At 37.4% G+C, this 12642-nt stretch overlaps 2 long non-coding RNA genes across 2 annotated transcripts; both read left to right on the top strand.

Annotated features, from left to right (window-relative positions):
• Positions 1–4163: 4163 nt before the first annotated feature.
• On the top strand, positions 4164–5033 carry LOC112720270 (uncharacterized). The gene is made up of 2 exons (XR_003162105.3): positions 4164–4478; positions 4603–5033. It is a non-coding gene; the product is annotated as an uncharacterized lncRNA (long non-coding RNA).
• Positions 5034–9365: 4332 nt separating this feature from the next.
• LOC112753222 (uncharacterized) lies at positions 9366–11454 on the top strand. The gene is made up of 3 exons (XR_003177619.2): positions 9366–9475; positions 9570–9648; positions 11326–11454. It is a non-coding gene; the product is annotated as an uncharacterized lncRNA (long non-coding RNA).
• The last annotated feature ends 1188 nt before the right edge of the window (positions 11455–12642 follow it).

Raw genomic sequence — 12642 nt, 5'->3', positions numbered from 1 at the left:
TCTCTTGGATTCCTTTACCAGAATCTTCGTGGTTTAGGCTAGAACTGATGGCGGCATTCAAGAGAATCCGGAAGGTCTAAACCTTGTCTGTGGTATTCTGAGTAGGATTCAATGATTGAATGACTGTGACGAGCTTCAAACTCCTGAGGGCGGGGCGTTAGTGACAGACGCAAAAGAATCACTGGATTCTATTCCGGCCTGATTGAGAACCGACAGATGGATAGCCGTGCCGTGACAGGGTGCGTTGAACATTTCCACTGAGAGGATGGGAGGTAGCCACTGACAACGGTGAAACCCTTGCATACAGCTTGCCATGGAAGGAGCCTTGCATGCTTGAAGAAGAAGACAGTAAGAAAGCAGAGATTCAGAAGATGGAGCATCTCCAAAACCTCAACCTGTTCCCCATTACTGCAAAACAAGTACTTATTTCATGTTCTTTTACTTTTCACAATCAACCCTGATAATTATTGATATCCTGACTAAGATTTACAAGATAACCATAGCTTGCTTCAAGACGACAATCTCCGTGGGATCGACCCTTACTCACGTAAGGTATTACTTGGACGACCCAGTGCACTTGCTGGTTAGTTGTGCGGAATTGCAAAAGTGTGATTGCAATTTCGTGCACCAACAACTAAGAACAAATAAATAAAGGGTTTAAAAATGGGGGGGCCCACAGGCCGGACCCCCAAATAGCCAAAGATCATTTTTTCACAGCAGATGGGTCACCACCACCAGAATCGGGAGGAGCGCCACCAGAAGCATCCATGGGAGATGAAGAGATCGGAGGGACCGTTGAAGTACTCGGAGCATCTTTAGAGCGAGGAGGAGACTCAATAATTCTCTGCCCCCGAGTCTTCAACTCTTATTCAGGAACAATTACGGGGGCAGGAGGATCTACGATGGCACCATCAATGACAACTTTGTCAGGATGTAAAGGAGAAAGATCCAAGTCGGGAGCAATAACCCTGACCTGCTCCAGGAAGATCCTCCAAGACTCCTCAGCACCATCGGCAATAGAATCCTCCAACTCCTCATATGCCTTCCGAGAATTCAACAGGTCAGTCTTCACAGACACAAGATCCTTGAATAAGCTTTGATAGCTGGCCTGCGCTGTTTTCCTTAGATCCATCTCCATGTTGCATTGGGCCTGCAAAGCCTTCCCTTTCTCCCGGAGGGTATCTCTCTCCTCCCTTAGCTTGGCAATTTCCTTCCTCAACTCTCCCTCATGCTCTTGATATGCACGAAGCCTTCCTTCCAGCTCCTCGACCCTCGAGGTCGTCCCTAAAGAGTTGAGAGGGGCCCTTTCGAAGATATCCAAGAGCTTGCCACAGACCCCCGCCGCTTTGAGGCTCTCCTCGATCATAGTGGTAAGGTGGCCCCGAACAGACATATCATCCATGCCTATACGGGCATGAGGATAGATATTCTTTCGGACGAATGCAAGAGCATCCGCTTTAACCTCCCCAGAAGAGCCAGACTCTAAGGTCTTGCGCTTCTTGGGATCAGGAGAAGGTCAGACGATGGAGGGCGGCTGAGAGGGAGCTGAAGAAGAAATCACCATGGGATTGGAAAGAGTCCCAACGTTCCGAGGAGGAGGAGGAGGAGAGATAACCCTGGCACCACCAGACCGAGCGTGAGACTTAGCTTTAGCCTCCTGGACCCTCTGAAAAGATTCTTGAGCGTTTGTCTTTGCCATTTCTGAAAAAGAAAACAATAGCTAAAGAATCAAACAAGTCGGAATGATCAGTTAACAAGTCGGAAATTTAACAGACCGGAAAAAACTACCTAGCTGTGATTGGACAAAGGTCGGAGACCCTTGGAGAAATTTTTTAGTGTCCAAATATGGGGCCCTCCCCCACACTTCTCGGAGGAACCCCACGACGGCAGCCTCTACTTCATCCAGGTCATCCAGATCATATTTCTCGCAAGGGGAGGCCTCCAGCCAGTATAAAGGAAAGCGAGAAAAAGAATTATCATCCAGAAAAAAGGGGTGATGACCCTCTACAGCTTGCACTTTGAAAAAGAAATTTTTAAAATCATGAAAAGATTCATCAAAAAGGGTAAAAATCCTCCGACCTTGTATGGCTCGGAAGGAAACCCATTGTTGTTTATTATTCAGCCCACTAAAAGGCTTGGTCATATGAAAAAGATGGAAAAAGATTTTCAGAGAAGTCGGGAAATCCAGAGCATGGCTAATAAATTGGTAAATTTTCAAGAAACCCCAGGAGTTGGGATGAAGCTGGGTAGGGGCAACCCGACAATGCTGCAAAACAGACATTTCAAAATCTGAAAAGGGCAGAAAGACGCCCAGACGGGTGATCATGCACTCATACATAAAGAAGAAATGGGGAGCCGTCTCGTTGGCTCTCCCATGACAAATTCGGTCCTCTAAACCGGGAACATGCAACTCATATTTAGGCTCATCCTCATCCGAAGTACAGAGCCGGTGGTGGGTGCGAAGATGAGTAATAAACTCCGCATCAACCAACGGCTCCTCCCCCAGAACAGTAACGTCAACCCAATCTACGGAGGCCATTTTCTTTCTCTAAGAAAAATGAGAAAACCTACAAAGGGAAAAAAGAAAAGGAAAGAATCAAAAACAAAGGTCTCTAGAGAGGAGAAAAATGAACCAGGTACAAGTCTACAAACCTATTTCTCTACAAAGTAAAGCCATATGAAAAGTGCGAAGAAGGAGAAAGAAACTAACCTCTTTCTGGGAATAAAGGTAGGAAGAAGCAAAAGTCTCTGGAGCACGAGAACGTAGTACGAGTGAATACGGCACGAACAAAGAAAGAAGAAGTTTGAAAGATTGCAAAAACGGAAAAAGGAAAGAGAGGGAAAGTATTTATAAACATGCTAAGGGGCATAATGGTAAAAACGAAGCAGTCATTAATGAGAGTGCACCGTTACCAAAGCCATCAATCCCTAAGCGCATCCCTAACGGACACGACGCTTGAATAGACGTAACTGTCAGAAACAAAAGGTCACGAAGATCACGTCGGTTTAAAAACCCGTGAAAGTCGGCTACGAACCCGAGTTAAATACTTGAACCCAGACCCTAAAAGAGATCTTGGGCTCAAGTAGGGGCACTGTTCATACCCTGGTCCAATAATAAGGGCCCAGGTCCAAATAAAGGGCCTGATCCGAAGAATTAAGCCTAGCTAAGCACCGGCCTTCGTATAAGAAGTCGGTGCCGTCCACGACCTGCTCTAAAGAAGTCGGGCACGAGATTAGTTGGCAGATAAACACTCATTCAAATGAGTGACCGCCCCTAAAATCTCTCTAACCGCTTCATCAAGCCATATCTTAACCTCCCTAAGATAATGGGACGGTTAGCACCCTAAAGATATGGCACTACTCCAACGGTGGTTATTGGCTCACCACTATAAATACACTGACACCCCTCAGGTATCTCTAAGCCCAATACTCTCTAGACCTGCTCATACTCTTGCTAACTTAGGCATCGGAGTGTCTTTGCAGGTACCACCCCCTCTCTCTCCTCGTACGAACAAGTCGGACGGAGTCCCCGAGTTGCACATTCATTCGGGAATCTCCTCCTCCACACCCTTGGGCCAACCCACGTCATCCACTCTAGTAATCTCTGGTTACCTACCGTAACAATATTAAAATTGAAATTTAGAATAATATTAGTCTATTTCATATTAAATTTATAGTGATCAAACTTTATTTTTTTAATTTTATATTATTTGACATGATATGAATTTTATGTTTGTATTTTAATTTATGTATAAATTTTAATTTTTTATCTTAATTTATGTATGAATATATAAATTTTAAAGTGTTATTTAATTGTTATAGAACGGGCAGGAGCCTTGCAGCCATTCAACTTAACATGACTAAGATTATCATGGCATTACAATGTTACATTTTAAGTTTATATAGTATTTTTTTAATAAATAAGTTATGAATATTTATCTTTATTTTAAGTTATGTTATGTGGGAGTATATTGTGTTTTATTATCTTGTGTTATTTTTTTAAAACAAATTCAATTATTACTTACAGATATATTTACAGAGATCCGCTTCTTTTAAGTCTCATAAAAATAGATAAATGGTTTCTGTGACGGATATAAAATGTTGGTGGATACAAATACAATGACTACGAGCCTTCTACCAATCAGTGTGCAACATGTGGACATGAGCTATCGGTTTGATTACGGAGGAAATTTGGAAATTGTGGGCAAGTCGTTAATTAGGGACAGTAAATTTCATTGAGTAAGATTAGAATTAAAATAAAAAGAAAATTGGAATTTAATAATCAAAATATGATTAAAAACGAATTAGGGTTTATGTGGTGGCCCCTGACCGATTGGGGAAGTGGATTGACGGCACAGTTCATTGGTGCGTGCAGTGCAGCAACCTGAGTGGCAGTCGTTGCTGCGAATCCGTGGGTGCAATAACTTCGTGAAAGGGGAAGGCAGCGACGTTCGGCGGAAGAAGATCAAACAATTCGTGTAAGCCACGTTTAGATTTGTGTTGTTTATCTCTTTTAAAGGGGACGGTGGTATCTATAGTGATTGCTATTCGAGAGGCAATTCCGAAACTCATGGGTTTATATTGTCGGAATGCTTTAACCAGGTACTGGATGGGCTGAAATGGATAGTAAATCGGAAGGGAGCTCTGAACTGTCGGAACCCTGGGCCGACGGATGGTTTGTGGGAGCAGATGAGGAGGTAGAGGATGCCACTGAGACGGAGTCGCCGAAAATAGAGGGAGGCGATGCAATAATCAACAATCAATTATTAGTTTCTTAAACAAGTAAATTTCATAATAGTTTTTGAGATTTATGCAATTATTTGAATTGGTTTTCGAGATTTAAAATTTTCAATAGTGATTTTTACGCAGAGTTTTTGGCACCATAGTGGCTTTGTATTATTTTTGGTGCTAAATCAGCTATCAAAATAGTGATGTAGTCATCTTTTGTCATGCTAAAAAATTTTAATAATTAGATGATGTAGATTCATTTTAATTTAGATCTAATTTGATTTTTTTTCTATTTTAAACTCTAATTCTAAATGTGTAGAGTATTTTTTATTTTCTGTTTTATTTTTTTTCTTTTTTTCCATCTCTTTATTTTTATAGAACCTATGATTTTAATTAAACAATATTTTTTAATTAAATAAATTTAAAACTACTAGAATCATCTTTAAAATAAGTGAACAACCTTTTTAATGCATCTCCTAACCTTGCAATATTGTGAGGAAAACAAAAAATAAATAATAGAACACTTTACTGATTAAAACTTTCCTTGTATGAAGAACTAAACGATAGCTCATGTTTATAAATAAATCAATGTAAAATTTAAAAAATAAAATAAAATAAAATAAAATAAAATAAAATGAATCCAATTTAAAAACTCAGCTCACAGATTGAAGTAAATCCAAAGCAAACACATGCAGAATAAGTAGATGTAAAAATATTCTAATAGAGACAAATGAGAAAAAAACATACAAATAAATCGAAAATAAAATAGTGCCTGAGTGATGGGCTTCTAGCATTTTATGAAGCATCTCAAAAGAGCAACTAGTAAAAAATTAGTACGTGAACTAAAGAGATGTAGAAGAAGAAAAAAGGAGATGAAGAAGATGATGAAAAATATGTTCTGTAAATTTAGAATTAGGGTTATAAAATGGAAGAGGGACCGATCAATGTCAAAAATAACACAAGAATCACTACCGTGTCCAGAGCTCTATTTAAAATACCAGCATAGAAAATTTGAATCTCAAGAACCATTTCAAATAATTGCATGAATCTCATAGACCATTACAGAATTTACGTTTTCTTAAACTGAATTTTGTTACCGCGCTTACTTTCTTAAACTTATTAAGTTAAACTTCCAAATACACAATCCACACATCATCATTTCATTGGCCAGTTAAACCGTGTAGTCATCGTTAGCCACTAACAATGTGCCCACCATAGATGCAGCCTAGATAAATAGGGACCGGGAGACGAGGGAGGAGCCGGGTAATCCGTCTCATGGAGTCTCATTTCTATTCCTAGGTTCGAGTTATGCTTCAAGTTCATACTTGATAAAAAATCATAATGTTTGGGATAATAAAAATTAGCCAAAATAATTAAAAATTATTTTATTTAACATTTATTAATTATCATTAGAAAATTATATAATTTTAGATATTTTAAATATGTAATTATACATATTATGCGTATAAAATTATAGATATTATGTTATATAAAATAATTTTAGAAATTATTTCTCTAACATTATTGTCAAAAATTGTGTTCTGTAACTATATATACTTCATGGTAAAATTAGTAATAAAAGATTATAATTTTTTTTATTTCAATTAATATTTTTATTTTATATAGTATCGATTGTTTTAATCTTTAAAGATAATATTTATTAATTTATAACATAAAATTTATAGAATTATACACTAATTATAATATTTGGAATTTTTAGAATCAAATTCGAGCCATTAAAATGGTCCCGATAAAATATTAGAATTGGATGTGAATCTAATTAAATAAGGTATGACCCAATTCATATACATTTCTATTTGTCATACAGGAGGTTCATTTGTATTTTGTATAATTATTTAAAAATACAATACTTATATTGTTTTTGGTTCTTCAAATCTCAACAAAATCCTAATATTGAATTTTACACAGAAATACAAATACCTTTATATTAGTTATTTTACTTTTAATTTTAGTTTTTTTTATAGAAAGAAGAAAACTAATGTTTCCAAAACATTCAAGGCACAAATAGAAAATAATATTATTGGGAAAAAAAATCCGATAATTTATCATTTATCATTTTCGGTTTGTTTTAAATTCAAATTTAGATGAATATAGAAAAAAAAATATCAAAGTCATCAAAACATCTTTTATATATATAAAAGTCAATTGTGTAAGGATACCAGAGACTTAAGAATCTTGAAAAAATGGAAGTTAAGTATGAAAACGTAAGAACATAAAAGAGAGATTACAAAGCAGAATTGAAGATGAGTAAATGTATGATTCAACTTGATCCAACAGAAAAGCTACAGACTTATATAGTGAGACTGAGCAGTGGCCAATCTAACAACTTGAGCCAGCTCATCATAATAAACTCTAACCGTTTAACAGAAAGGAAAAGGAGGAAGTATAGCTAACCACTAACTAACTGACTCAGGGACAGAGGAGCAGAGTAACTAACTTGATAGTTACTAACTGAACTCACACTACTTATCATGACATGTATACTTTTCTTTTCTATATTCCTTATCACTTTCCTGCCACGATGAAGCTGTTGAACTTTCTAATTTGTGCACTTTTAATCTATCCCTGAGCTGAGTAAAGGTTGTAGAGGGGAGAGCCTTGGTGAATGTATCTGCAATCTGTACTGAGCAGGAAACATGACTCACTTGCACTACTTTGCTTGTAACATTATCTCTCACAAAATGCAAGTCTATTTCGAAATACTTTGTTTTTTAATGCAGTATTGGATTTGCTGCCAAGAGAGCAACACTTTAGTTGTCACAGTATGCCATAGGTAGTTCTTGGACTGGCCATTTCAATTCACCTATCAGGGTTTTGATCCAAATTAATTCTGCCACTAAGTCTGCAAGTGACCTGTACTCTGCCTCGGTGCTCGATCTAGCCACCACACCCTGCTTCTTTGATTAACAGGACATACACTAGGTTTCTTCCTAGAAATACGCAAAAGCCTCCAACTGATTTTTTGTCATTCGGGTTTCCATCCCAGTCTGAGTCACAGTATGCTGTGATCTTCAAAGATGGGTCTTTGTGAATCTTCAAGCCATAGTCAGCTGTGCCACTGACATATCTTAATATTCGTTTAACTAGCTTCCAGTGAGCAACTAAGGGGCTTTGCATGAACTGAGCCACTTTATGTAAACTGTAGGCTAGATCTGGTCTTGTTACAGTTAGGTACTAAAGGCTTCCGACTACAGATCAATACAGCGAAGGATCATCAAATTCTTCTCCTCCCAAAGCATGAATTTTGAGAGTGAAGGGCAGAGGTGTGATACATGGTTTATAGTTTCCCATGCCAGCTTTTGCCAATAAGTCCTATACATATTTGCCTTGGGATAGCATCAGCCTTCCATCATTCATTTTGGTTACTTGGATTCCCAAGAAGTAGTGCAACTCTCCCATGTCCTTTAGTGCAAAGGCTGAATGTAGCTTTTGAGTAACTTCAGAGAGGATTGTAGGGTAGTTCCCAATCACAAAGATATCATCAACATAGATCAAGACATATGTAAGGGAGGACTTTATTTACTGAACAAAGACAGACACGTCAGACTTTGTTGGTGAGAAACCAAGCTTCAACAGTGCTGAGGAGAGCTTATAGTACCATGCTCTTAGTGCCTGTTTCAGGCCATAAATTGTCTTTCTAAGCTTGCATACCAGATTGCTGTCACTTGAGTTGTACCCCTAGGGTTGTTTCATGTACACATCCTCAGTGAGCTCTCCATGAAGAAAAGCATTGTTCACATCTACTTGCTTCATTACCCAGCCCCGAGCTAGAGCTATGGAGAGTATGACAGGAATTGATGTTGGTTTCACCACCGGACTATAGGTTTTAGTGAAATCAAATCCAGGCCGCTGTGAAAATTCTTGAGCAACAAGCCGGGCCTTGTGCTTCTGAAGACTGCCATCCGCATTGTACTTGAGACGGAAGACCCCTTTGCTGACTATGGCCTCTCTGCCTGGAGGCAGGGGAACAAATTTCCAGGTGTTGTTTCACTACAAAGCCTCAAACTCAGCATCCATGGCCTGCTTCCAGTTTGAGTCAGTCAGGGCTTGCTGTACTGTTCTAAGTTCTATCGATGCATGGAAGGCCCTTGGCTTGAGAGACCCAAATTTTCTTCTTGTTACCATGGGGTGAATGTTGAGAGCAGGGGTTTGGGACTCAGGAGCAGCTGTCCAGGCTAGAAGTATCTCCAGATCTGAGATTGGTATTGGAGTGAGGATGTCAGAAGGTGCTGTGTGTTGTGGGAGTGAAGATTGAGGCTAGGGGTCTGAGGTTGGGGAAGGGTGTTCAATTGGTACTGAGGTAGGTGAAGGAGTAGGAGCTAGGCCAGTTGGCTGTTGGGGCATGATATGCTTTGGGAGAATTTGTAATGGAGGTAGTTGCTGTGAGGGTGGGGTTTGAGCTCAAAGGTTGGTATTGTTAAAGGCTGAATTTGGATCTTTGAAGGTAAATTCTTCCTTATTGAAGACGGCATTCCTTCTTATCACTATTTTCCTTGAGCTTGTTAAGCATTTGTACCCCTTATGGTGGGTGGCATATCCAAGAAAGACACAAGCTGAGGATCAAAATTGCAGCTTGTTTTTGTTATAAGGTCTCATGTGTGGGAAGCACAGGCAGCCAAACACCTTTAAGTCAGCATAATTGGGTTGCTTGTTGAACAATATCTCAAATGGTGAGGCTCCATTTAAGATTTGGGTTGGCAGAAGATTGATGATTTGAGCTGTAGTGGTAAAGGCTTCTCCCTAAAATTTGATCGGCAATGAGGCTGTTGCCATCATAGTCAGACCTATTTCAATAACGTGTTTGTGCTTACATTCTGCAGTGCTATTTTGCTGGTGTATTTGAGGACATGCAAACCTGTGGATTATCCCTTGCTCATGCAGCATCTTAGAAAGACTGAGGTATTCTACTGCATTATCACTTTGAAAACATTTAAGTTTAGTATTTAATTGAAGTTCAGCCATACATTGAAGATGCAAAAAAACTGATTTTAATTGAGCTCTACTTCTTATTAGATATAGCCAGGTGTATCTGAAAAATGCATCAATAAAATTAACAAAGTAGTAGTTTCCATTAGAATCAGGTGTTGGGGCTGGACCCCAAATGTCTGAGTACACTAGTTCTAGAGGAGAATTATAGACTATTTGAGATTCAGAGAAGGGTAGTGTGTGAAATTTGCCAATGCAACATGGATTACAAATTGACTTATTTGGTGAAGATTGAATATTACACAGGTTTAGGACTTTAGAGACTACAGCTGCTGAGGCATGTTTAAGCCTAGCATGCCAAAGCTGATGTTTATTTGTTGCTGCCTCCACTGAACAGTTGGGGGCAAAATATGTGTAAAGTGGGCGAAAGTTGAGGAGTCTATACATTCCTTTGAACACATCTCCACGAAGAATGATTTCTTTAGTGGCCTCCTGGGATTTGACAAGACAGCCATGAGAGTGAAATTCGAAAAAAAAAAATTGTTGTCACAACAAAATTGATATATACTTAGCCGATTTTTAGTTATATCTGGCATATGTAGTAGTTTTTGCATTATCAGATGTTTAGAGCTCAAATCAGTTTTAAAATATGCTTTTTCAACACAATTTATAGCCAAACCTGTACCATTACCAACAACAACTTGTTCTGAGCTTGCATAATTTTTTTTTTCAGCCATCACTTATGAGTCAGCAGTCATATGATCTGTAGCCCTAGAGTCAGGGTACCAAATTGGATCTTGGATGGTTGTAGGATTAGCCAGGACACTTTTGAAATTAGCCTTTGGTTGCTCACTTTGCTGTTGTCTCTCTGCATAATCTCTCTTGTATTGAGGCTGCATGTACTGAGGCTATGAGTATTGTCCACTTTTATCATCATCATCACATCTGTACCAACAGAATCTAGCTATGTTACCATATTTGTTGCATAGTTGGCATTGTGGCCTCTCCTGCATTCGTTCATAGCTTTGGTTTCCTGGCCTGTTTGAGAAAAATTGCACTTACTGTGCTCTTTCATGATCTGATTGTGCAGGCTGATTTCTGCCATAGAACTGCTGTCCTCTTTCATAATCTGGTTGTCCTGATTGACTCCTCCCATAGCCTTGTAGACTTCTTTTGTTTTTAAAATTCTGGTACCTGCCTCTACCACAAAATCCTCGTCTGAATCCTCCCCTTTGCACAAAATTAGCCTAAAATGTTTCTTGTTCGAACTGTCTTGTGTGACTGGACTGAGCAACATTAGCTTGCAACACTTGATCTAAGTCTGGTTTTCTGAATCTTTCAAGTATACTCTCGTGAGCAAGCAATACAGCTTCTAGTTCACCAACTGTAATTCCTTGAGATCTCGTTAAGATTGAAGCGAGTACAGGTGCATAATCTTCTATTAGGCCATGGAGAATTGAATTTATGTGTTCACTTTCACTAACTATCTCTCCCACTGAGGTTAAGGCATCAATTGTACTTTTGATCTTAAGAACATATTCATTTATTGAAATACCTATTTTCATGCTGCTGAGTTGATTTCTTAATTGAATTATTCTGGCTCTAATTTGTGAGGTAAAGTGACCTTTTAACCTGTTCCAAATTTGATAGGTGTATAGGCATCCAACCATTCTGGTCGTGTATGGCTTGGTCATTGAGGCTAATAGCCAAGATTTCAACAGTGCATCTTGTTTCTTCCATCTCTGGTATTTTGAGTTGATTTCTCCATTTTCAAGAAATTTCTGTGGAATCCTTGATCCTGTAACGTGATCCAGTAAATCGTTGCCTTCGATCATTGCTTCAACCTAGTCCTTTCATTATAGAAAATTATCATCGTCAAGCTTCATGTAAATTGGAGTTTATGTAAATCTAGTTGCACTTGCCGTTGGAGCTGAGTTCACCATCGGAGCTAGATTATTGATTGCCGCCATGAGAACCAAGCTCTGATACCATGTAAGAATATCAGAGACTTAAGAATCTTGAAGAAATGGAAGCTAAGTGTGAAAACGTGAAAAGCAGAAAAGAAATATTACAAAACAGAATTGAAGAAGATGAGTGAATGTGTGATTCAACTTGATCCAGCAGAAAAACTACAGACTTATATAGTGAGACTGAGCAGTGACCAATCTAACAACTTGAGCTAGCTCATCATAACAGACTCTAACCGTTTAACAGAAAGAAAAAGGAGAAAGTGTAGCTAACCACTAACTAACTGACTTAGAGACAGAGAAGCAGAGTATAACTAACTTGATAGTTACTAACTTAACTCACACTACTTATCAAATTGATTTAATTATTTGATAGATAATTTAATTCCAGAAAATTATTATATTCATTGATCAACAAAAGTTAAGCTATCAAAATAGTATTATCGCTAACAAAAATAATACCAAATGTTACTAATGATAAATATGCATCTAGAAGATTTATAAATATGATAAAAATGACAACATATTAAGTGTATATGTGATAAAAAAAATTAAGAGATCAGATTTTAATATAATTTTTTATAAATATTATTAAAAAAATAATATTTTTTATTTTTAAATTTTGATAAATTTATGTCAGATAAATTTTTTGAAAATATTTTTTATTATGAATGGCCAAGTCTTTTAGAAAAATAAAAAAATTGTAGATAAAAATTTGCTCTATTTTTTATGAATACTTTTTAAATAATTATTTAAATATTTTCACACAAAAAATAGATACAGATGAATAAAATGTTTATTAAATATAAATATTTTTTTATCACTTATAAAAATCTAATATTTATTAATTATTTTTTATCATGTCTTTAAATTATTTGAGAGTTTATTTATTGTTTATATCTTTAAGCGTTATATTTATCAGCGGTATAAACTTTTAAATATTATTTTAATAGTTTATTTGATCAACAAAATATCATATATGTATATTGTATATATTGTC

This window comes from Arachis hypogaea, chromosome 2 (assembly GCF_003086295.3).
Source record: "Arachis hypogaea cultivar Tifrunner chromosome 2, arahy.Tifrunner.gnm2.J5K5, whole genome shotgun sequence".
Classification (NCBI taxonomy): domain Eukaryota; kingdom Viridiplantae; phylum Streptophyta; class Magnoliopsida; order Fabales; family Fabaceae; genus Arachis; species Arachis hypogaea.
This window is presented reverse-complemented; position numbering and strand designations above follow the sequence as displayed.